Below are 22,545 nucleotides of genomic sequence, written 5' to 3'. Positions count from 1 at the left end.
TACAGATGAAATCGTAGGTCCAATAAAAAGATGTAAGCCAAAAAAAGTGCTTTGTAAATCTTAAAGCACTATATAAGTGCTATTATTGTTATTATAATATATCTTATTCTACTCAGCAATATTTATGGGACAATACAGCACAAGCATATTTCTTGACGCAGATATATGAAAACTCCTATACTTTCTCCCATTCTTTTTCTCCCCTAGATGGGTCATCCAAGATTTTTATCCATTTTTTATATAATATGATTCCTCGTGTTATACAGTCTCATCATTACCTTGGCTACTCTCTGGTTTTTATTATTTTATTCACAGGGAAGGACAATGGGTTCCAGACTTGTGATTTCATCAGTATGAGGAATCCCCAGAATGGAAAGTCCATTCACCAATGCAGATTAATGATTCACCAGTAATATTTATAGTCTTAGTTGTCTGGGGTGTGCAGAGATTAAGGGTCTTGCTCATGATCATCTAGTTAGGATGTGTCAGAGGCCAGCCTGGGATCCAGATCTTGCTCATGCAAGTGTGACTTCCTATTGGCTATGTCACACTGCATATTATTTTCCCTTATGGATATGATGTAGAGCACTGAAAATTGCCTGGCACTTGCTGAGTAGGACTATTTGTTGATAAGCCTGGTAGAAGATGGCAACTCTCCTAGTTCTCTCAGCTGTTCCGGAATCTGCTGCACTTTCATCGCTTGTGAAGCAAGACTCCTAGGATCCTGGGCCTTTGGTCATCCATTTCTTATGAACAGTAAGATAAAAATACAACTTTGCTAAGAAAGAGAGAGATTCAATGGAAGCCACTGAACATAAGGATGATTAAAGGAAATTATTAAGTAAAAAACAGAGTACCAATCCTGGACACAAGTTGGCATAGTGGGTAGAGAGCTGCCCTGGGAGTCAGGCTGGGTTGAATTCAAATCTGTCCTCCTACCCATGCTGGTTAGGTGATTCTAAGCAAATGACTGAACCTATTCAGAAGTCTCAGGCATTTTACTAAGATTCTAGGATGCTAAACAGCTGGTTTAGTGGAGGGTGTTTGCTCACTAGGAGTTCTCTACACCAACCAATTCACAGGTACATGACAAAAGGTCCTGAGCACATGGTCTTTAAGGGGAAATATCCACTCAGGCTAGGAAGCAACATGGCACAGCATCTGGAGAATCAGCTCAGAATCAAATCTCACCCCTAACACATACAGGCTGTGTGACCCTGAACAAGGGACTAGACAACTCTCAAAGACTCTGAGCTCCAGAGAAGGTGGTGATCTGCATTATAGGAGGCTGTTCCCTCCTTCTAGAATTGCCTATGCTAAAGATCATTTGTCTGATTCAGGAGTGAGGAACCTGCAGCCTTGAGACCACATGTGGCCTTTTAGGTTCTCAAGTGCAGCCCTTTGACTGAATCCATATCAAGGGGCTGAACTTGAGGATCTAGAGTGCCACATGTGGCCTCGAAGCCGCAAGTTCCTCACCCCAGTCCCTATCCCTGATAGCTCAATCATGGATATACAAATTTATATATTTTTACCTATTCTCTTTATATTTAGGTTGTATCATTATGCATATCTACATATGTGTGTCACATATGAATATGTACATGTGTACACATGCATTTCTATATATATAAATGGGTGTGTATATCTTTATCTCTCTCTCTCTCCATATATATATATCTACATATAGATATATATATATATTTTCTCCATTAGAATGCAAACATCTTGCAAGGAGAGATTGTTTCATTGTTTGTATATCCGCAGCCCCTAGTCCAATGTACTCTTGTGTACATAGTAGGTGCTTAATAGTGTCTTATTGAAAGACTATTAGCTTAATAATAAAACTACATACCTATCAAAATTACTTTGCATAATTAAAATCCAGCCTTTAGCACACAATTATTCCTGAAAAAAGGTTGACATTAGTTTGCATCTCTCAGATCAAATTGTGCGTACCTGGTACTTGAGGACTTCTCAATGAGGGAGGGAGGGAAGGAGAGGGAGCAAGAGAGAGGAGAGAAAGCAAAGGAGAGAAGGCGCCTTAATTTTCAGTTTGATTTTTTTGTCCTTTATAATTCCATTCATTCACTGGGATCCCCAAGCACTCCTTGAGTTGGGGTAGTATGTGAACTTTTTCCTCTGTGGCAAAGACTGACAGCTAGGAGGCAGCAAGCAGCCATGGAAAGAACACTCAATTTGGAGTCAAGGGCCATGAGCTGAAATCCCCATGTCTGCCAGCTTTGCCATGTGTGACCCTTTGTAAAGCTCAGTTTCCCTTCTGTTAAATGAGGCATTGACTTAGACTACCTCCCAGGTATTTTTCAGCTTTAGCTCTAGGACCTTACAATCCAACTGCTACTTCCAGGCTGGGAGAGAATGCCAAGGCTTCCTCACAGATTTTTTTTTCCTGTTCTCAGGTGGGGGAGACAGAAATAAATAAAGTCACTTTTCTGGGGAGCTTTTCGGGGGCAAACTTCAGAAGGTGCTCTCTGGTCACCAAGACTTGATACTGAGTAAAGAAATCATCTTCTTAACAAAAAGCAATATTGATGATTACTGATTTGTAGTTGCAAATCAGTTTAAAAGTCATCCATCTTGTTTAATCCTTCAAACACCCCTGGAGAGGTACCGAAAAGAGACTAATTACAGAACTTAGCTCTGAGCTGAAGTCTTCCTGATTCAGGGTCTTGTAATTTATCTAGAAGCTCTAATCAGAGATAAAAACAGGAAGCAATGTTAACAAACATGATACCCCTCCTCTTTTTAGAGTGAGCATTACACGGAGGAATGCATGTATACCCCTTTAATGAAATTGATTTAATATTCTATCAATGGGCTACTCATTATGTGCAACCAAGTACATCTCAAGGAAGACCGTATTTAGATTCATTAGTCATCATAAATCTAATGATTGTTTAACAATATTATGAAGGATTGACGATGAGGAGCAGGTGTTTAAACATACAGCGCCAATAGATTTGACACGGTGTTCAGATCTCTCTATTTGGAGGCATATTTTAAAGGCTTCTATTCAAAAGGTGGAGACAATAAGGGCCCAACAGAAGGGTAAGAGTGTTTGCTAAAAAACATAAAGCGAATGTTGACTTAGGTTTTAGACTTTAGGTTTTAAAATGGATTTGTTATGCTATTATATTACCCCTTCTACATACACACAAACATATAATTCCATGTATATATGCTATTACGTATGTATATATGTACACATATATTATGTCTGTGTCTGTATATGTGGGGTGTCCCCAAAGTATCAGGCTTTGGGGACACCCCATATGAGAAGAATTATTGTGCTGCACTGGGAATAACACTTAAGTTCAAGGACTTGAGTTCAAATCCGGACTTTGTCACTCGCTGTCTGTGAAACTGAAGAAAAATTACTCGACCTCTCCCAGCTTTTTTCTTCATCTGTAAAACAAAGAGGTTGGACAGGCCTCTGAAGTCCCTTTGGCTCTAAATGTATGCTCCTCCATTTGTTTTTTTGACTCTGAAATCTATATGTGTATGTATGTATGTATATATACGTGTGTGTGTATATATATGTATGTATGTATGTATGAATTAGAACAACACTGCTTGAGGCTTTTGCTCTGAGTGGATGCTTGGAGTACCTGGTATCTGGTGCCTGCTGAACGAGGCACTTCATAAACCCCCTTTTAAATAGATCTATAGCATTCATTTTCATTGCATTAATTTCTGTAAGATTGAACAGACACCACCAAGCCCCAGATGTAACTATTGTGAGTGCAGTGTGTCTGAGAAAGCTGACCAGGCCCACAGAAGCTAGAGGAAAGGTTAAACCTAATCATTAAGAATGGATGTTACAAGATAGTCAATACTCAATAAAAAATGAATTCAATGGTTTCTCCATACGTGAGGCACAGCGTTAAGCTGGGGATACAAATACAGCTTCAAAACAAAGGCAGTCCCTGCTCTCAATGACTCGTGACATGGTAGCAGTCAGAAGAGTTGGATCAGGATTCAGGTCTCACCAGGTACTAGCCACATGACTGGAAGTAAGTTGTTTAATCTGTCTTAGACTGAGTTTCCTCCCCTAGAAAAGGGGCATGATGATGATCCTCATGGCACCTAGCCTATAGCACCTTGCTATAGGCTCTGCGTTGTTATACATAAACTGCCACAGGAATGTCCAGTGCTGGGCTTCCCAGAAGTCCAGGTACAGACTTTGGGGATAACCTGTCTTATCTGTGGGCAGATAACTTGTCCTTTCTGAATGTTCCCTCTTTTGTTCCTTGCAATATTTGGCTGAAACAGGCAGTAGAAACACTATCACCTGTATTTTACAGATAAGGCAACTGAGTCTCAGAAGGTGAACTCAAGTCCCCCAGAATCCAAGTCAAGCCCTCTTTCTACTACACAAGACCACATCTCATCCATGTGCTTGTGAGCATACACACCATATGCACCTATAGATTTGTATCTAGACTTAGCATCTAATTGGTAGAGTGAGCTCCCAGGTGAGAAAAATCATTCTAGCTATGTAAGTCATCACCTTTTCTGCAACTCACATCCTTAGAGAGTCGTCTAGAGCACTGAGAGATTAAGGGTCTTACTCATGGGTCACACAGCCTGTTTCAGTCAAAGGGAACTTGAATACAGGTCTCCTGGACTCTGAGGTCAACTCTATCCACTATACCATACTACCTTTCACATATGTGTGTGCATAAACATGTGTATACAGTATCTATGCATATATATACATGTGTTCATTCATATACAGGGTGCAACTAGATGGCACAGATAGAACCCTGGGATTGGAGTCAGGAAGATTCATCTTTCTGAGTTCAAATCTGGCCTCAGACATTTGGTAGCTGTGTGACTCTATTTCCCTCAGTTCCCTCCTCTGTAAAATGAGCTGAAGAAGGAAATGGCAAACCACTCCAGTATCTTTGACAAGAAAACCCCAAATGGGGTCACAGAGAGTAGGACACAACTGGAAAACCACTGAACAACAATGACATATCCATACAAGTGGGTATGTCTGTTCACATATGTAGGTATATCCCCAAAAGTGAGACGTAGGACTTTGGGAAAACCCTTACTGCTAATACTTGAATCCATAGTTTACATCAGTCTTGACAGTGGGTACTCTTAGAAGGGAGAAGGCAGACACAAGGCAAAGAGATCTGAAGACAAACGGTGCTGAACAATACAGACCTATGGGAGAGACAGACCACAAGAAACTAAAAGAAGAAACAGTGAATCATGTTCAATCAGGACTACTCTGGTGACCTCATTAATAGAGACCGATCTACATGCCTGGATGGCAGGGACTGATAACAGGTGCATTTTTAGATAGAGTGGAGTCAGGGAAAAAGTGGTTCTAAATTTTCCTGTTTGTTCAAGGATTCTCAAGACTGTAGACAAATGATTTAGCCCTGACTTCAAACAAATGAAATAAACGGCACCATCAAGGAAAACAATTACCCATAGAATCAGTCAAAAACAAAACACCTTAAATACTGGTGTTGAAATTACAGCCCACTAGGAGTAATGGATGAAAATGGCAGATAGACTTTGACTTGCTGTCAGAAAAATCTTCCTAAAGACCAGAGCCATCCCAAAGTGGAACAGGATGCCTTGGGAATGGGATTTTCTTTCTCATTGGATGTTGCAGAGGAGGTGTCTGGGTTGGACTACATGGCCTCAGGGGTCCCTTCTAACTCTGAGATTCTGTATTCTGTGAAGTTAACATCTTTAGTCCTATATGTCTGGCAAAGAGGAATGTGATTTTTATCTACTAAAAATTAAAATAATAATTTTTTTTTGTAAATTTCCTCAGCATTCTTAGTTCTGAGAAGAATTTACTCTGGGCACTAAAATTTGCAAATTACAAGTTCAAAGACTCTAGAAGCAGAGATTCTTAACTTTGTTGCAATGTGGACCCATTTTTCAAATGGGGAAGCCCATGGATCCCTTATCAAAAAAGAAGATATTATTAAATTTCTGCTAGAGGTGAGGAAAAATATAGATGTAATTTTTTTTCCCATCCAAGGTCATGAGCTTTCTGGAATCTATCCAAGAAATTCTGATTTTGACCAATGGGTAGACATTACAGAATATTGGTTCAATTTAACGAAAAACTTTCTGAAAAGTTGACCTGTTCAAAAATGGAATGGATTGTCTCTGGATGGGGTACTTCTGCTCTGGAGGTTTCCATTTGCAGGGGTTCCTAATGCTTTTGGGGCCCACAAAAAATACATAGACCTCAAGTAGGCCTTGGGTGAGACATAACTCCAAAGCTTTACTGTGAAGAGGAGAAGACAGAGTACACATGGAGTGCTTTCCAGACCTCAAAAGTGTTTCCCAAACACCAGATATCATTATGTATATGAACCTAAATGAAAAGGATTTACAATTTTGTCAGCTCTTGCAACCAAGGCAGAGCATCTCCTTTATTCTAGTGAGCCTTGCCCAAGGATCTGGGAGCTTCACAAAATATTCTGATTGTTTTTCCAGTTATCTCCCTATTCTCCCCATCTTCACATGGCTAATGGGTGTGGCTATCCAAATGACTTGGGTGTGTTTGCTACTGCATCTAGCATGATAGGAACTGGGTGGAGAAAGTCAGTTACTCCTCTGGCAGTATCTATGAAGAGAGCAGGAGGAAAAAATGCAGTCTTAAACAGCTCTACTACATGTATTTCATTAGATTCAGAGAAATGTCTCTGACATTTAAAAATCTGGCTCACTCCTTCTCTCCTCCTTTTTCTCCTTCCTTCCTCACTCTTTTCCTTCCTTCCTCCTTTCCTTCCCTCTTTCCTTCTTTCCCTCCCTCTCCCTCTCCCATCCCCATCTTTCTCTCTCTTTTCTATCCCTACTTTTTGCCTATCTCTGTGACTCTGTCTCTGTTTTCCCCATGCAACACTTATCTTCACTGACTTTTTGTAAATAGTATTTTATTTTTTCCAACTACATGTAAAAATAACTTTCAATGTTCATTTTTATTTGATTTTTATAATTTTTATAACATTTGAATAAGATTTAGAGTTTCAACTTTTTTTCTCCCTTCCTCCCTCCCCTTTTCCCTTCCCAAGATAGTAAACAATCTGATATAGGTTATCCATGTGCAATCATGTAAACATATTTCCACATTAGTGGTGTTTTCACTGACATTTTCCCCTGCTTCACTTCCAACATGGTCTCAATTGCCCAATCTGCTTCTGGCAGGGGATTGCTGCACTGGTGCTGGATTTAGTACAGTCACCTGACAGTCCCTCCTTTTCAGATGCTTATGTTTTAATGGGAGAGTTAAAGCTTGTTGTGCATTACCCTGGGAAGCAGAATTTTGAAAGTTGCTTAATAAATGCTTGTTGATTGATTGATCAATTTTTATAAATTAAAAATATTTTTAATGCAGTCAATGTTAATTGTGACTTTTCCATGGCAGAAGGCCTCAGTGGTGATTCTCTTCCAATACCTCCTCTTGGCATGAAGTGAGCCAGGGCTGCTGCAGAATCAGCATTACCTAAGATCTAGAAATCTCTTCCAAGCTACAAAGCCTTGAAGATCCAGGCCCATCAATAGACTCTGTGTCCAACAGCCCAGGACTAGCCTTGTTCAGTTCAGGGAGGCTCATAACCAAATTGATCCCAGAGGGGATCAGTCATAGAAACTTGGGTCCACTATCTCCCAAGTCCCAGGAGAAGTTCCAATCTCTTGAAGCCCTACTGGAACTGCAGGGTATCAAAGAAGATCACAGGAAAATCATGTCCTAGTTGATTTGAAAGATCTGAGTTTGTTGTTCATCAGAGTCAAGTTTTTTAAGTATATGCACTCGCACACAGACACAGACACACACACACATACATACATACATATACACATATGTACTTATACATACATATACAATATATATATGTATATATACATACATTTATATGTATGTATGTATACTTGGAGGCAATTGGGGTTAAGTGACTTGCCCAGGGTCACAGAAGCAGTAAATGTCTGAGGCCAGATTTGAACTCAGGTCATCCTGACTCCAGGGCTGGTGCTCTATCCACGGCACCACCTAACTGCCTTGAGACTGAGATCTTTCAGGCTTATAAGATCATAGATTTAGAGTTGTAAAGGACCTTAAGAAGTCATCTAACCCACCCTTTCCCTACCCCATGCAAATGGATGCTCAGAGAAGCTTTTACTTCCCCAAGGTAACACAAGCTGAAAGTGGAATGGTTGCTACTTGAACTCAGACTTCTTGACTCTGAATTGAGTGCTATTTCCATACTGGTTAAAGAGTAGTAAGCACATGGGACTCATGCCACATGCCATGGTAGAGTGAATGGTGGATTGGAAGTCTGAGAACCTTGAGCTGAATCTCAGGTTTGCTACTTTGGACTTGTCTCTTCATTTCTCTCAGATCCAGCTTTCTCTGATTTAAAATGAGGGGTTAGACTTTATTGAGGTCTCTGGACATTTTAAATTTCTGCTAGAAAGGGGTAAGGTATACTATTTTCTCAGTATGACTAAAAAAACCCAACTTGATTTTATGGTTATGAAAGCATAAGATAAGGTTTACTAATTTCTAAACCAAACCAAACCTAAATCCCAAACAATCATTATTGTTTACATCTGCATTGTTTCACTCAGAGATACATCCCTGTTAACTTTTGAGTCATTTTGCACTAAAAATCTGTCTTTGCATGCTCCGTTGAGTCCCTTGTACTTTGTGCATTATCTATAAGGTGAAATAAAGGCTTGATCAATGCATTATAACCTTCAGTGCTTATATAGGACCTGTAAACTCTATTGCCCACATCTGTGGAGACTAAGACACAAGTTTAATTCTCAGATTTCCCTCTTTGGGTGAGGACAGTACAAAATTTTAATATTTTGGAGGTAGCTCTCATTATCGAAAGTAGCTCATATGAGTCTAAGAGATAGGGACTCTGGACCACTGTCTTTATTGGTTGTAACTTTTACTAAAAGAGAGTAAGGCAGGAAAACTATTTTTTAACTTCTCATCCTCCAAAGAATCATGCTATGATGGCTGACTTTTGCCTTTATTAGATAATGAAATGACGGTGGTTGAACAAGTCACAGAAATAATAAATACAGTAATTTGCCTTAGCCTATTGTGGGCTATTCATAAATTTCTCGGGCCCTTAATATTAGATCCACTTACGTAAGACCTAACGAACGGTAATTATCTTTTGGCCAAAGAAAAAGCCTAAATGAATACTAAGCTTCATTATCGCTTGGCTTCTGACATGAGCTGATAATCAGATTTTCTTGCTTAAGCCCATGGTGGCCGAACAATGCTCCCCACTGTCTGTGCTTCCCGATATTACCCTTAATTAGAAAGAACAGAAACACAAATCTGAATTATTTCAAAATCTGGTTTCCATGGGCAGGGGGTTGGAAAGGGCTTAACTTTATTATAAATAAACCTGACTTTTTTGGCTAATGAAATCTGGAATGTGAGGCCTGGGTTAGTAGATAGGATAATGCTCTGATGTTTACACGTTGGAATAGCTGGTGGGGGCAAAGTGTTTTGTATTAAATTGTTGGATAATTGAATTATAATTCCTTCATCTCTGGATCCTCCTATGTCATGGCCAAGGGGGTCAAGTCAGGAGCTCAGTTCGACTCTTCAATAGGTCAGACTCTTTGAGAGGTAGAAACTTCAAAAAATGCTTATGGAAAAAAAAACTTCTGGTATAGTCCATTGTTCCCATTTCTTATTTTATTTTTTTCTTCCTGATAAATCAATAGTGAGAGGAAAAACTTGACTTTGTGGTTATAAAATCTGCCACACTCCAGTATCAAGTGTATAATTACCTGGAATCTTGATGTATACTTGTGTATATATCCACACAAATATACTAGAGAATCATGGGAAGGAGTATTTCCTTCTCCCCTCTCTGCTATGAGGTCCTAGAAATGTAGCACTAATATATGTGATAGTGTCTGAATGAGACAGATGACAAGATGGTAGATTTGTTCATTTTTTATTTATAATCTTGTAAAAAAGAGATTCAACAATAGGGACAGATGTCTGATTCTATTGGAAGAGTTAATTAATAACTAAATAGATGGAACAACTTTTGGGGGGGTTCTTTAAGATAATAATAACCTAAAAAGAACCTATTTCTAGGATCTCTCACTTAAAGATGGAAATATGTCTGTAGTTAGACTCAGAGGACCTGGGTTCAAATCCTGTTTCTACCACCTATGTAGCCATGGGCAAGTTGCTTTACCTCTCTAGATCTCAGTTTCCTCATCTGTGAAATGAGGAGATTGGACTAAATTATTTCTAAGGTCCCATCCAACTCTAGATCTAAGGTCCTATGATCCTAAAGACAATATGACTAAGGAGGGGGCAGAATGTATTTCTGTGAACCTTTTGGTAATGGAGTCCGTGTGTGTGTGTGTGTGTGTGTGTGTGTGTGTGTGTGTGTGTGTGTGGTATCTATTATTTTCTCTGAATTGAATATTGTATTCTTAGATCTCATCCTGCTACCAAACCAGATCTCCTATCTGCTTTGTATACCTTTCCTCTTTTCCCTCCAGTCATATTTTTTTTTCTACTCAAGTGTGTGTTTCCTTCTCCTTCCTCACCCTACGTTTCCCCTCTTATGCTGTCCTATTGACCTTTCTGGTGGCTAATCAGGTCTCTCTTAGCTTCTCCCAACTCTTCTGGAGTAAATACTATGCTTCCTGAAGTGATGGTCTTGGTATAGGTGATTTATGGGATTTAGAATTGATAGGCACCTTGGAGATATTCCAGTCCTATCCCTTCACTTTTTTCCTATTTTAAATTTTTATTGATTTTTTACATTATCTTTGTTTCTTTTTCCTTGATAAATTTTATTTTGAAGTTACCCTTATTTCCTAATATAGTCCATCTGTCCCATCCCAAAGAGTTATCCCTTAGAAAAAGAATAAAAAAGAATTGAAAAAATCAGTTCATCAAAATTGCAAAACAAACCAACATAACTCCTGAGTATCTGATGTAGTTTATTACAGTTGTCCTGCAAAGAAGAGACAGGTCCATTTTCATGTTTCTTTTTTGGAGCTGAACTTGGTTATTGTCATTTTAAAGCATTCAGCTTTGATGGTTTTTTTTTTTTGCTGTTGTTTCCATTTCCATTGCTGTAGTCATTGTGTATATCGTTTTCTTATTTCACTTTGCCTCAGTTCAGATAAGTGTCCTCATGCTTCTCTGTCATCTTCCTAGTCATTATTTTTTGATGGAAAAGTAATATTCCATTATGTTTACATACTACAGCTTGTTTCAACATTCTGTAGGCAAAGGGTATCTACTTTATTTTCATTTCTCTGCTACAGAAAAAACATTGCTCTAAATTTTTTTAATGGAGACTTTCATTTTACCAATGATCTTCTTGTAATTTATGGAGCTTCTGTGTCAAAGAGTATAAACATTTTAGTCACTCTCTGAGAATAATTTTCAGAATATTTGGACTAATTCCCAACTTCAAAAATAATACCATTTTCACCAATGAATACATCTCTTTCCCTCTCCCCCATGTAGTGAGCTATCTCTTTTAAGAAAGAATAAAAAGAGAAAATTGTTGAAGGTAGCAAAGTAGAAGGATGGACCTGCTGTAGCTCTCCTCCCAAAATCCATAAAATACTTGTAAAAATGACTCTAAACAAATTCTAGAGCAGCAGAAGTCACAAAAAGACAGAGTGAAAGAGATTTCCAGCCCAAGGTTGCCTGGAAGTTTGACAAGAAAGGTCTATCGCCCTGAGTTTAGAGTGGAGCGCAGTGCAGCCTTGGCCACACGATGTGGCTCGGACAGGACTGGAGCAGGTTTTGGGGCATGGAATCCTGGGCAGCAACTGCATTTCCCAGATTCCTCAACTCAGAAACACCAAAGACAGCTTCAAAGGTCAGTGAGAAAGCTCTTTCATGTGGGTGAAAAGGGAGCAAGGTCCTTCCCTAGCCCCAACCCCAGGTGGCTGCAGCATCCATTTTTGAAGCCCTCGGCCTAAAGATCCTGGGGGAATCAAGTGGCTGATCTGAATCACAGCCCTGAGTGGTAGCCTTGGGGTGAGGAGGAGCACTGCCTGGGATGGTGGAGCTTGTGGAGGCTCTGGAGAGGGAATCCTACTCACAGATCCTAGGCATAAAAGCTTGTGGTTGCTTCTAGACCAGAGCGCAGGCCAAGAGAGGAGTAAACTCCTCTCCCATGACTGTGCCACCATGGAGGAACTGAGAACTTACAGGTCCCTAGAGTATACCCTCCACTTGACAAAGGACTCAAAAGCCAGGTAACTGACTGGGAAAATGCCCAAAAAAGGGGGAAAAAATAAGACTATAGAAGGTTACTTTCTTGGTGAACAGGTATTTTCCTCCATCCTTTCTGATGAGGAAGAACAAAGCATACCATTAGAGGAAGGCATGAAAGTCAAGACTTCTTCATCCAAAACCTCCAAAATAAATTTGCAATAGTCTCAGACCATAGAAGAGCTCAAAAAAGATTTTGAAAACCAAATAAGAGAGGTGGAGGAAAAATTGGGAAGAGAAATGACAGCAATGCAAGAAAATCATGAAAAGCAAGCCAACAGTTTGCTAAAGGAGACCCAACAAAATTTTGAAGAAAATAACACCTTTTAAAATAGACTAACCCAAATGGCAAAAGAGGTCCAAAAACCCAATGAGGAGAAAAATGCTTTAAAAAGCAGAATTTTGTGTTTGTCCTTCAATGCCGAAGAAGTCCATGCCACCAGAAAAATGATGGCAAGACTTGCACTTGACTTTGTTTTGAGTGAGGGAGGGCTGTGCAGGTCACCAGCTTCACTTCTCCTCCAGAGCCATGTGAAAATGTAGAATTAGCCAAATGGAAAAGGAGGTTCAAATGCTCACTGGAGAAAATTGTTCTTTAAAAATTAGAATGGAACATATGGAAGCTAATGACTTCATGAGAAACCAAGAAATTTCAAAACAAAACCAAAAGAATGAGAAAAATAGAAGATAATGTGAAATATCTCATTGGAAAAACAACTGACCTGGAAAATAGATCCAGGAGAGACCATTTAAAAATATGGGGCTACCTGAAAGCCATGATGAAGACAAAAGAGCCTAAACATCACCTTTCTTGAAATTATTAAGGAAAAGTGCCCTGATATTCTAGAACCAGAGGGTAAGATTTGAAAAAAACTCAAAGTATTTCTGGCATACCTTGGAGGAATTAAATGAGGACTGAGCTGAATCTGAGAAGGGACATAGTATAGGAGAGTCATTGGCTCTTTAGGCATCTAGAAGAGAGTCCAAGATGAGGGGAAGTCCCAAGAAAAGACCCTCCTTAATTTCCCCTCTCAAAGCCTTTCTCTTCAAAGGAAGTGTAATATAATCTACTATTTCATTACCCAAGTGTTTCTCAGAAACTGCATTTTGTCTTAATCATAAAGAGGTTAGGAGTTAACTGGTAAGGTATGTAAATACAAAGTGAGGCAGAGAGCCTTACCTCTGCCTAGGTGTTCAGGACTTTCCTAACTGGAGGCTTAGAATATCTGTGATTGAACTCAGACCTTTTTCATCTTAAAAAAAACTCCCTAAAGAAGAAGAGGAGGGAACCAAGTGGATTTTAGGGGATATTGTTACCTCAGAAGATTGAAATGTTTTAACTATTACAATAGGATGTTACATGTATGTGTGTGTACATATATATACACACACATATACATATATGTTATTTACCTTCATAGAATGTAAGATCCTTGAGAGCAGGACCTGTCTTATTTTTATCTTAGTATCACAAATGCTTAGAACACAGTTGGTGCTTTATACATGTTTGTTGAAGGGAAAATATTTTTAAAAATTGGAGTGGAGCTATGTAGTGATTGCTCCCCACCCAAAAATAAAGAAAAATCCAACAATGAATGATTTAAGAAATACACAGAAGAGAACAGAAAAGTTAAAAAAAGGGACACAGACAAGCAGAACAGCTTTGGTACTGGTATGTTTGCAGTGGCAGTTTGGGAAACATCAATAGAGTGTAAACAAGATTCATGATTTCACATGCAAACTTCTTTTTCTACTCTTTTTATAAGGAGATATTTATATTTGTTGATACCACCCAGGTTTATGATCATAAAGCAAACATTTATAAAATAAATTCTTGTTGTTGATCAATCAATTTATTGAACCCTAGGAAAGGTCTCAGGACATTTGGCAGACCCTATGTGAAGTGTTTGCAGGTGTATGTGGAGTCACACAAAGTGAGAAAGTATAAACACATCAAGTGATCAGGGCTGTCATTGTGAAGCACCCACATCAATGTAATCCTGCATCTTTTTCTGTTCTGAATTATAATTTGGGTTCACTTTGACTGCTGAGATACCCCCTCCCAGTGTTTCAGTTACAGTCAACTACAGACACCAAAGAGAGATGGACTCTTTTAGATGGTCCCTTCTGACAAACTTTCGGCAGTTACATAAACACTTGTACAAGCCTTTAATACTGTTGTGTCTAGAAAGGATTTGAAAGAAAAAAAAAAAGACTTGCAATTTTATCAGTAAGAGGAGCTCCCAGTGAGGACTTCCCACTACCCAACCTGTGCAGTAACTTATAATCCTAGAGAACCGTCTTTGACACTGGGAGCAATATGTCAGGGGTCACATAAAGCCAGTAGGGGATCAGAAGTGTAACTCGAACTAAGCACTTTCTGACTCCAAGGCCAGTTCTCTATGCACTTTGCCACACTGCCTCTTATGTAGCAATTAATTAATTAAATGGTACAAATAATGCTGACTCTGCTAAGGGTATGTTCTGTTTTAGACTTGCTGGGATTGGCTTATCACTGAGACCCTTAGGTAGAGAGGTCCAGTAGGCAGCTAACATTTCAATTATGTATCTATTAACATAAAATAACTGTAGCGCTATCATTTCAGAGATTGCTCATGTAAAGCATGTCAATAATAAATATTTATCAAATGCAAACTATGGTCAGCACTGAGCTATTAAGCTGATAAACACTGAGACATAAGAAAGGAAAAAAAAAGAATCCGATCTCTCTTACATTTTCAAATAAATGTTCATTTTTGGACTGTTCCAATTCTGAATATCAATAGTCAAGTTCATATGTATAGGCTCTCAAAAAATTTTAGTCTTAATAATTGGATACAGTACAAAACTTTGTATTAGAGAAAATATCCAAATTATATATTGATGGATTTTATGCTGTAGAAAATTCAACAATGGTGACTGGAACCTCTTTCTGCTGTTATTATCTCCCCTGAACAGCTATTTTGGAGCTTTGTTTCCATTGGTAAGCAGAGTAGTACAGTGTCTAAAGAGCTGCCCTCAAAGTCAATGTTACCTAGCTTCAAATCCAGCCTCTGACACTTACTGGTTTTGTGATACTGAGCAAGTACCTTCACCTGAGTCTTCTAGGCAAGTGTCTAAAGTGGTAAGTTTCAGAAAACACCAACCTACAAGGAGTTCCCTCATTTGAGAGATGCCTTTAGAAACAAAATCACTAATCCAGCCCCTATTCTTACCACTTTCATTGCTTAATTTGAATGGATTCAAATAGAAAGGGATGTTCCTTTTTTACCACTGCCTTGTGTTTTTATAACGTAACTGATGGCTCACTATCTAATTCCAGAGAGCTGTTGGCATGCTGAATTTCTTACCTAAACTGGACTTACTTTTTAAGATCATTTTAGTGAAATGGATATGAAGACTGGAGGAGTCTTTGGCCATAGTTTAGGGAGTGTGGTGTGGCAAATGAGAGTGCTATTTTTGTATTCAGACGACAGGAGATAAAAGTGAATTTTGCCATTTTCTATCTGTGTGCCTTTGGAGATGTTTAGCTTGGGGAAGAGAAGACTGGGAGGTGTGGGGAGGGAGTATTTGAAGGGCTCTCATGTGGAAGAGGGGTTACATTTGTTTTGTTTGACCACAAATCATAGAACTGAGAGAAAAGGGTGGAAGTTGTCAAAGTGTGAAATTTAGACTCGATGTTAGGGGAAAAAAAGGAAAAAAAACAACTTCTGAAGAATTAGCACTGTCTCAAAGTGGGATGGGCTGCCTTGGAGGGCAGGTCTTCAAGCAAAAACTGGATCATCAATCATTCTTGGAATATATTGCAAAGTTGATTCTTGTTTAAGTTGTTATTGTGTTTGTCCTTCGTTTTTGAAGAGGACCATGACATCAAGATGATGACATGACTTGCATTTGACTTTGATTTGAGTGAGGGAGGGCTATGCATGGTCACCAACCTCACCTTCTTCTCCTGAGCCATCTGGGTCCAGTGGCCTGATATTTATTAGGCAAGTGGAGATGGCCCAGGATGCAATGTGAGACTCTGGTCCTTTTAGGCTAAGGTCTTATCACATTCTCACTTTAAGTGAGATACACCCATTCAGCGAACAGGCTTCTTTAAGTAGTTACACAAGGGATGGCCACTTGTGTAATCAAAAAAAAAAAAAATCAAACTGGGAGGTGAAGACCCTCAGGGTTCCTGGATAAAAGAGAAACAGTTAGTATTTAGTAATTACAAGTGGATGACCATTGAGATCTGGTAACTGGTACACCCCCTGTGGATTCTGAATTTCCATGAAAGCAGTAATATACAATACAAAATAGAAAAGTAAACCAGTCCCTGCCCTCAAGAAACTCACATTCTAATGGGAGAGATAACACCTACAGAAGATTTCTGTTGAAAGTCAGATGGAAAGGTCCTGTGGTCCTTCAAGTTTCCCAGCAGATGATAAAGTCTCTTCTTTAATGTCATTTCTCCTGATAAAATCATATCACTTTTTGATGGTAGGCCTTTTAAACATATCACAGTCTTTAAGGGGGAGAACTTTCTTTTCTGGGTCTCTAGTAGCTATGGTTATAGGCATTTGCAGGAGTAGTTGCCAGGTTGCATCTCTATAAGGGTTGCTTCCCAAGGATGATTAGATGCAAACACTGGACTAGAAGCATTGACATTCCCAAGGCTGTTGGATTCTGTGTCCTCACCTGTCCTCATCAGGGTCCAAGGGGTGATTGTGGTCAAAATGGTGGTTGTGGTTTGACCTGCTTGGTGTGTGCTGCTTACTCTCCCCTAGAGTGCCTCACTGTTCCAGCTAGCCTGCCTTCCCTTCCCTGTGGAATACATTTTGTTGGCAATTGGTGGGCATGATGGATCCCTTCTCCATAGGAGCCGCCTCTCTGATAATAGTTAGTCTGGAAGTAGGACTGATGATATGACAGGAAGGTTAGTGCCACTCTCTGGGCTCCTATACGCACATGTCTGTTGGTGGCAATTGGTTAACAATTGTTCTTGGTGGTGATAAGGAAGGTGTCCCCCTCCTTTCACATAATTTTTTCCCCTTCATTACTGCAGAGATTGGGTTAGAGACATGTTTGATAGCTTGAGATGCAAAGTTACAACATCCATTGATGTTGGTGAAGGTTATCCAGTTACTTAATAGTGCACTACCTTACTTATCTTATGTTGCCAGAGTTCAAGGTATAGATAGGGAAGGATATGACAAAGGTTCCACAAAGTGAAGCTGAATATTGTACTGCCCATCATTACAGAATGAAGATGAAGAGCCACCTCCTACAAGAGCCTTTCCTGATCCCTCCAAATTGTCAGAATTCTAACTCCCTCCTACTTTCTTCCAAAATATTTGTATGTATTTTATAAATAGTTTTTGTTTACTTTTTTGTACTTGTTTCACTCCAGTGGAAAATAACCTTCTGGAAGGCAGGGGTTGATCTGGTTTTGTTTTTATCCTTGTACCATCACTATCTAGTAGAACATAAAGGCATAAAGGAAGCACTTAAAGTTTTTAAACAAAGTTGAATTGAATTATATATTTTGGAGTTGTAAGCAACCCTAAAGTTCCGACTATCTAATCATATCTGAGTAATGGTAATAGAAGAAAAAGAGGTCAAGGGAGGATCCTGGGTCATTGAATACCTACATTCAAAGCCTCTTCATGAACTGGGTCCTATAAATTTTATTAAAAATGGCAACTTTGGTGGATCAGTAGAATAAATTAGGTACTCAATTCACATTGGTAAATGATTATATTAATTTAGTGTTCAATAACACCAAAGATCCATGGTTTTGGGGCGAGAATTCATCATTTGACAAAAATTGATGAGAAAACTAGAAACAGTTTGGCAGAAAGCAGATAAAGACCAACATTTCACACCATATGCTAAGATAAGGTTAAAATGGATAAATTATTTAGATGTAAAGGATGATATCATAAGTAAATGGATAATTTTGACTACATGAAATTAAAAGATCGTTTTTGCATAGACAAAACTAGTGCAACCCAAATTAGAAGAAAAGCAGAAAACTAGGAAATTTTTTTTTTTTGTAAATTTCTCTGATAAAAGCCTCATTTTCAGATATAGAGAGAATGGAGCCAAATTTTAAAAAATAGCCAAATTAAAAAAAAAATAGACCCAGTTTGACAAAAGGGTCAAAGGATATGAATAGGCAGTTTTCAGAAGAAATCAAAACTATGTAGTCACATGAAAAAATGTCCTAAGTAACTATTGATTAAAGAAATGCACATAAAAACAATGCAGAGATACCAACTCACATCTACCAGATAGGCTAACATGAAAGAAAAAGAAAATGACAAATGCTGGAGGAGATGTGGAAAACACTCATGCATTGTTGGTGGAGTTGTGAATTAGTCCAACCATTCTGGAGAACAATTTGGAACTATATCTAAAGAGCTATAAAATTGCACATTCCCTTTGACTCAGCAATGCCACTGCAAGGTCTGTATCCCAAAGAGGTCAGGGAGAAGGGAAAAGGACCTATTTGTAGAAAAAATATTCATAGCTGCTCTTTTTGTGGTGGTAAAGAATTGAACATTGAGGAGATGTCCATCAGTTGGGAAATGGCTGAACAAGTTGTGACATATGACTGTGATGGGATGCTATTATGCTACAAGAAATGATGAGTAGGATGGTTTCAGAAAAACCAGGGAAGTCTTATATGAACGGATATAAAGTGAAGTGAGCAGAACCAGGAGAACATTATACACTGTAACAGCAATACTCTATGTTGATCGACTGTGAATGACTTAGCTACTCTGATCAAAACAATGATCCAAAACTATTCCAAAGAACCCATGACTGAAAAATCCTATCCATTTCCAGAAAGGGAACTGATGAACTCTAAGTACAGACTGAAGTATGCTTTTGTCTTCATTTTCTTGTTTTTAAATGCATGTTTTCTTTTGTGATATGACAAATATGGAAATATATTTTGCATGACTGTGCATGAATATATCAAATTGCTTCCTTTCTTAAGGGGCGGGGGAGGGGCCAGAGAAAGGGAGAGAATTTGGAATTAAAAATTTTAAAAAATGAATGTTAAAATTTTTAAAAATGTAACTTTGAAACATTTAACAGAAAACAAATTAGATATACTTTTTAAAAAGTGGCCACTTCTCTGCATAATTAATATTTATTTCACAATTGTTCATAATCCTACTTTACTGTTGGCTTTTTGACCCCAGCAGGGCACAGTTTGAGATTTAACAGGGCTAGAGCAAAAGTTCTTAACCTGTTTGGAAGAATTCATGGATGGATTTCACACATAGAAAGAAAAAAATATAACTTCCTTTTCACTCATTTTTGGTTTTCGTTTTAATTCTATACAATTTATTGTGTGAATTTAGAAACATTTCAAGTTGGGGTCCAAAGGCTTCACCAGATTGTTAAAAGTGTCCAAAATCTAAGAAAAGGTTAACAATCTCTGGGCTACGGGAAAACCAATTTCTAATTTCCTTTTTCTTCCCAAGCCAATGCACTTACTTAATTCTTTGTCATTTGGGACATGATAAAGGAAATAATCACCTTTGTCTCTCTTCTGTTTCTCAGATCTCCAAATCATGATTTTTGCTAGGTGTACTGTGACTGATACTCTGGCTTTACATTTTCCTAGGAAAGAAAGAAAACACATCTTGATTGGCTACTGTACTCAGAATGGGTCTCAAAAACAACTAAGAAAACCACAGTGATCTTGGCAAACAAACAATCGAAAAGTACAGGTGCTGGGAACTAGCCCAAGCTCAAAGCAAACACAGTTTGGCAGGTAACAAAGGAGGGTACTTTTCATTGGAGAAATTTATTTCTTTTAAATATTTGCAATCCACAGCCGCCTGATAGCACATAACGCCACTTAGCATGATTTCCGGACAAAGGAGAGGGCTTGTGGCAAGAAGCAGATGCTTGAGTAGCCCCGTGTGGCGTGAGGTTCACCATCCATCAAGAAAATCAATATTTACAGTTCTGGTATCTTTGTCATGAAAGTTTGTCCTCCTCAAAATACACAGACACACACACGCACACGCAGACACACAGACAAGTAAGTATTTTAATATATAGGGCCCTATTTTTACTTGGGGCAGGTATGATTGAGAGAAACAAGGTCTTTGCTGTGAGGAATGATTAACCCAACTAAGTCAATAAGCTTAGTTTTTCAAGGAGTAGAAGTCAGCTGAGGAAATTGACAATCTTCTTGCCATTTGTTCAGTCAGCTTCGATAGAGAAGATAAGTAAGATTTGCATGTCATACTATAGTCAAAGTGGCTTTTACAAGATAAAAACCACCATTCTCCTCCTTGGAACTTGTCCACATTGAATGAAATTGAATTGGTTTTTTAATTGTTTAGATAATTTTCTGAGAGTGGTGATTTATTCTTGAAAGGCTAACCTTGATGGTTTAACCTGAACATCTGTTTTCCATTGAATTGGCCTTTAAGTGAGCATTTAATAAAATAGAAGGGGGAGCAACCTTTGATTCATGTCAATACAATTAATTTTTTATAGAGTACTGAGTAAGCATTGTCCATCTTCCCTCCCATGAGAATTCATGAGAGAGTATCATAGAGCAGGGATTGGAGAGTCAGTCTTGGCCTTATAAAGACTTGATTCAAGTCCAATCTCTAACTTTGGATCACGTTTGGGAAAGGATGGACATCCTATAATACTATTCTTTGTCTATGCCAGTTAAGGAAGTGTAGAAGTGTGTTGGGCACCATACTGCCCAAGACTTTTCTGATCTGTTTAGGAAGCAAGAGGGTAACCTTGAATTCCTTAAACATCTCTGACTCCTATAATAATAATTCCTACTATTTCTTGAACATCTTTAAGGTTTGGAAAGCACTTTTCAAATATATCATTTATTCCTTACAGCATTCGGACCACTGGACCCAGATGGCTCAGGAGAAGAAAGTGAGGCTGGTGACCTTGCATGGCCCTCCCTCACTCAAATCAAAGTCAACTGCAAGTCATGTCATCATCTTGATGTCATGGTTCTCTTCAAGAATGAAGGACAAACACAACAATTATAATTATTATTTTCCCCATTTTGCAAATGAGAAAACTGAGATTGAGAGAAGTTATTGACTTTTCCAGGGTCCCATAATTACTAAGTGTATGAGGATGGATTCGAACACATGTCTTCCTAACAGCAGGCCCAGTGCTCTATCTTCTGCACCCTACTCTTTCACTAATCACTGCTATGATCTCCTACTAGATTCGTATTCCTTTTATCTCGGTCTTCATTATTTTTTTGCTGAATAACCATGACCAAAACCCAACATTAGAGATGATACTTGAACCAGAGTTGCCAGTATTCATTTATCTGTTATTAATGTGGCGAATGATTCTTTTTTTCCCCCTTCAGTTAAGTTGAGGAGTTCACTGTGATTAAGTGTATTTCCCTCTGTACACAGTATTTATGGGCTGGCTTTGTATGTTTGGTTTGTCAGGAAGCATTTACTATGTGCCAAGCACTGTGCTAAAAACTTGACATACACAAAGAAAAAGATAAAAACAATCCTTGACTTCCCAGGGTTTCCATTCTAGTGGAGGAGACTACACATGTCCATTATTGCATATAAGATAAATACAGAGTAGATGGGGTGGGGAAGAGGGTGCACAAGAAAGGTTTCTTGGAGGAGGTAGCTCTTGAGCTAAATCTCAAAGGAAGTCAGGAACTGAGCACATTTAAACATTTAAACATTTTCATTTTTAAAGGACCCAAAGGGAACGCTTACAAACCCTACTTTATGTCTTATGGCAGTAACTGAAATCCTACTGACTTAAAGGCATTAATACTATTACAGGCCTCCTTTACCACTGGGGCTAAATTAGGCATCAAAAGAATCATGATTATGAAACCTATCAAGTATTAGAATACTCTGCTATTCAAAAACTTAAAAAAAATTTCTGTGATCCACATTGATTTCCATTTTTAGAGATGACTCACATTCCTCAGGAACAGATCACCAGTGGTATCTTTTAGAATTTGGATCTTGGTGTGCCTATTTTCTTCTTCCAAAATAAATTTTTACCTAGCAGCTTTTTTTGTCATTTTGATTTTTTTAAAAGAGAATACTTTAGGATTAGTTCCAGCCAACTGATGTCATACAAAGAAAAGGAATGTAAATCTCTCAGTTCTTATCAAAGGATAAGAGAGAACATTATTGCTACTAGTAGTAAAAGCCTGGCTTCCTGCTTCAGTGTCTCAGAGTGTCACAGGGAGACAATTATTTACATAC

The 22,545-nt window shown here is 38.5% G+C and overlaps 1 long non-coding RNA gene across 1 annotated transcript in view; it reads left to right on the top strand.

Annotated features, from left to right (window-relative positions):
- The window catches only part of LOC140531543 (uncharacterized), a 36,909-nt gene extending 14,515 nt beyond the window's left edge, over positions 1-22,394 (top strand). Inside the window, exons 4-5 of the long non-coding RNA XR_011976366.1 lie at positions 20,136-20,345; positions 21,176-22,394. This is a non-coding gene — a long non-coding RNA (uncharacterized lncRNA). The remainder of the gene's footprint in view (positions 1-20,135; positions 20,346-21,175) is intronic.
- Positions 22,395-22,545: the final 151 nt, after the last annotated feature.

This window comes from Notamacropus eugenii, chromosome 3 (genome assembly GCF_028372415.1).
Source record: "Notamacropus eugenii isolate mMacEug1 chromosome 3, mMacEug1.pri_v2, whole genome shotgun sequence".
NCBI lineage: Eukaryota > Metazoa > Chordata > Mammalia > Diprotodontia > Macropodidae > Notamacropus > Notamacropus eugenii.
This window is presented reverse-complemented; position numbering and strand designations above follow the sequence as displayed.